Here is a 4274-nt window from a genome sequence, read left to right on the forward strand (position 1 = left end):
TCCTTCTTCTCCCTCTCTTCTTCCCCCCCCCTCGCCGCGTCTCTTCTTTCTCCAGCTCCAATCTCGCTCTTCACTCCCCGCCTTTCCCCGCCACCGCTCGGCGGATGCGCGATGGGCTCGGCCCCGCTTCTCCCCTTCGCCGGAGGGGAGGGTTAACTCCTCTGGGCTCCGGGAATAAAAAAAAAAAAGAGAGAGAGAGAAAGGGGAAAAGAAATTTAAAAAAAAAAATTAAAAAAATAAATAAATAAGAAGGGACACGCAGCCCCTGACGCAAGCTTGAGTCACCAAGGCTGCGCGTCAAAGCTGGGGTGTCGGGCCACCTCCCCCCAACTACTGCTCCGAGGGGGGTTCTTGTATTTAAATAATAGTTTAAAAAGAAAAAATATAGTGGTGGGTTCAGCTTTTCCCACCCTGGTGCTGTAGGGAAAGGCAAAACCCCCTGTAGGATGCCCCCCACCCCAGCCAAAAAGAGCAGCCCCAGAGGTGATTTCTGCTGTGGCTCTGCCCTGGGGAAGGGGAGTGTTTCTGGGGGGGATTTAGTCTCCCCACTTTCCTCCAAGGGTAACTTGGTATATTGGAGAAGTTGCTTTGTCTCAGCCCACCCAGGGAGGAAAAAGTGGTACCCAGGACCCAAAATTCTGCTCCCTGTAACTTGGGTGCAGAACCTGGAGTCTGGCCCTTGAGGGGAGCAATGCTCAGGGCTGGCCCAGTGACATTTGGGGACCCCAGACCCAGCACTTGGAGGACACCACATCCAAAAAACCAGTACCCAGGACCCAAAATTCTGCTCCCTGTAACTCGGGTGCAGAACCTGGGGTCTGGCCCTTGAGGGGAGCAATGCTCAGGGCTGGCCCAGTGACATTTGGGGACCCCAGACCCAGCACTTGGAGGACACCACATCTCCGGCCACCCCAGTTCCCCCTCACACCAAAGCTGAGCCCAGGAGCAGCAGGGGCCGGAGTGGGGCTGAAACCCAGCTTTGGAGATGAGATATTTACACTTATTAACCAACCTTTAATCCTGAGGGTGAAATCCTGCAGGCAAAAGGGGTCCCCATCCCACTGGGACATGGTGGGATATAGCACCATTGGCTATTTCAGCAGGGGGAAGGCAGAAATACATGTGCACAAACAACTCTTTAGGGCAAACAAACCCCAAATCCAGCTTCTTAGGCTTAATTTATCACAGCCACTTAAGGCTGCTTTGATGCAGTAGCCACAGAGAGGCCGGGCACACCTGGAGAGACCAGCCCTCCCCTTCTATCCAGTGCTGCTGAGGGCCCTGGTCTGAGAAAACATCTAATTGGGTTAATCAGGAAAGCCAGAGGGCTGTTAGAATGGTTAACTGGGAGGGAAAAAGGAGTTTTCAAAGGAGTTCCTTGCTGGTTCAGCACCTGATGGAAATGATTAATGCCTCCAGGTGCTGAAAACCCAAATTCAGCCCATCCCAACCCCAGCCCTGCCACCTGAACTGTATTTCTCCAGTGTGTTACTGGTGCTGGGGACACTGGTACCAATATCCAGCTCCTGGGCCTGTGAGAAGCTCTGACAGGAGGAAAAACATGTCAGGAAGAGACAAACCTTAGAGGATTCAGACCTCCAGCCCCAAAGCACGCTCCTTCCAGCTCCCGTTTATGCACATTTCTGGCCTTTGGACCCGTTTCCCTTTCCAGCCTATTAGGCACAAAATGATCAATTCTCCCAGGTAGTTGGGAGCTGGGCCAGTGCCTGCACTGAGCTCCAGCGCCCGAGAGCGACGGTCGTAACTCTCCCTCCTTCTCCTCTGGGAGAAATGAGGCCACACTCCATTAAATCCGCGTGTTTTTCCCCATTCCGGGCAGGGGGAAGGCAGCTGGACGCGGCTCTCCAAGGGGGAGAGGGACATTGTTCCCCTGATTTACCTCCCGTGCAACATCCCCAGCATCTACTTGGGTTATTGAGATGTCTCCATACACCTCGCAGGGGCTGATAGACCTCAGCAGGGATGAGGAGGGGGTTGAGGTTGATGCCAACCAGCCTGGAAAAGATGGGGTGGAGGGTCAAAGCCTTCCAGGGGCTCCCCTGGTTTGTGGTCAGCCTTTGTCACCTCTCCCAAGACTTGATGCTTTCTGTGTTTTGAAGGTGGCATCTTGTCCCAGCCCTTTCCTGATGGACAGGAGAAGCAAGCAAGGATGTGATGGCCAGGCTGGGATGGGAAGGTGGGACTTGGAGCCACCAGAGCCAGAATGTTGACAAGGTCCCCTTCTCCCTCCTGTGGCCACAAGGCAACTGTAGGTATCAATGAGCAGGGGAAGAGAAATGTGCCCCACACCCTGTCACCTCCACACCTCTATGGGGACCAAGAGCCCTCTGCGGGGACAATCCCTGCTCCTCTCCCACGCAACTCAGATGCAGTCATGGGTCTTGGACAAAGCCATGGGGGAGAGGGGCCAGAAGACATCACGGGGTGTGGAGGAGCTTCTCCCTCCATGAAGTTCTCCCTCCATGCTGATGGACCTCGGCAGGGATGAGGAGGGGGTTGAGGCGGATGCAAACCAGCCTGGAAAAGATGGGGTGGAGGGTCAAAGCCTTCCAGGGGCTCCCCTGGTTTGTGATCAGCCTTTGTCCCCTCTCCCAAGACTCGAAGCTTTCTGTGTTTTGAAGGTGACATCTTGTCCCAGCCCTTTCCTGGTGGACAGGAGAAGCAAGCAAGGACATGATGGCCAGGCTGGGGTGGGAAGGTGGGACTTGGAGCCATCACAGCTGGGATGTCCAGGGGGTTCCCTTCTCCCTCCTGTGGGGACAAGGCACCCCCAGGTGACCCCAAGTCACCTCCACACCTCCATGGGGACCGAGAGCCCTCTGCGGGGACAATCCCTGCTCCTCTGCCACGCAACAGAGATGCAGTCATGGGTCTTGGACAAAGCCATGGGGGAGAGGGGCCAAGACCCATCACAGGGTGTAGAGGAGCTTCTCCCTCCATAAAATTCAACCCCACGTATGGTTGATGTGAGACAGACTGGCCCCCGACTCTAAGGTGACGGCCACCCCCGTGCAGAGCATCATCAGGCTCATCACACCCACTGGGAAGAGCCCAACGAGGGGAGAAAGACCCTGCTGTCTGCAAGCACGAGAAAACCTTCCTAATTTCCAAAGTTGGAGGTTTTAGTTGCATCTGGGCGCCGTCTCCTTGGGGAGATGGGGTAGGAGCCTGGGGGGGCTGGGGAAGGGGAGCTGACGGGCTGCAAATGCCGGCAGGATAAAGCTCTCTGCACGCCCAGAGATTAAACAAAAGAAGATCGGGTGACCTTATTAAGGGGGTCTTAAGCAAAGGGAAATCAAGCAGCCTTATTAAGAGGGGCTGAACCAGCCATTCAGCCCCGCTGCTCCCGCACATCCCGGTGGGGAGCAGGGATGAGCCAGGGAGGGGGCAGCTCCTGGGTCATGGGTGACTCGGTGACACTTTAAGGTGACATAAATCCTCCCCTGAGGATTTAAAGCTCTTCCTTTTGCTGGCCACACGTCACCGAAGCGTGTTGCTGGTGGGTAAACTGAGGCACAGAAAGACACACACCCCCCCAAGCTGTATCAGAGCTATGAAATAAAAAGATCAGACGAGGCAGGATCTGGGCTCTGCCGTGAACATGCACAACCAGGACCAAAAATTCAGGTTATTGCCCAGACTGTCACACTGCAGACGATGCCAGCGACCGACACAGAAGATGCCATGGGCAGAGGCAAGAAGCTCTTGGCTACGGCTGCGTCGGGCTGAGGCTGATCCAGAGACTCAAGCTCCAAAAAAACCCAACCCAACAAACCAACCCCCAATAACCCAAACCCGGAGAAGCCGGTACTTTTCCGACACCAGCCTGAGCAGCGGGAACAGTCTGGATTAAAGCAGAGCATGAGTAATGTCTCTCCTGGAAGAGCAGTGCCCTGGAGAGCCAAGCAAAGGGCTGATACCACGGTCCAAGACAGACGCATTTCCATAAACGCTGGAGCAGCAGCCTATAAATAACTGCCTGAATTTACCGCTGCTCTCATGTGACCCTGATCCCCGCATTTTCGGCTGCCATCTGTCACCATGGAAATGGCATCACGGGGCCACCAACCATTCATTCATAGGAACTGGTCCAGGGGAGGGAGGGGGCCCGGCGCGGGGGAGGCATCGCCGAGGTTTATTTTTTTAAAGGCTGCAAGTTGTGATTCGGGGAGGAAAATTACAGCGGGGAGGATTAGAGGGAGAGAGGGTGAGGATGGAGCGGGAGAGGATGGAGCGGGAGAGGATGGAGAGGG

The sequence above is a fragment of the Calidris pugnax genome, unplaced genomic scaffold (assembly GCF_001431845.1).
Source record: "Calidris pugnax isolate Ruff unplaced genomic scaffold, ASM143184v1 scaffold214, whole genome shotgun sequence".
NCBI classification, from domain to species: Eukaryota; Metazoa; Chordata; class Aves; order Charadriiformes; family Scolopacidae; genus Calidris; species Calidris pugnax.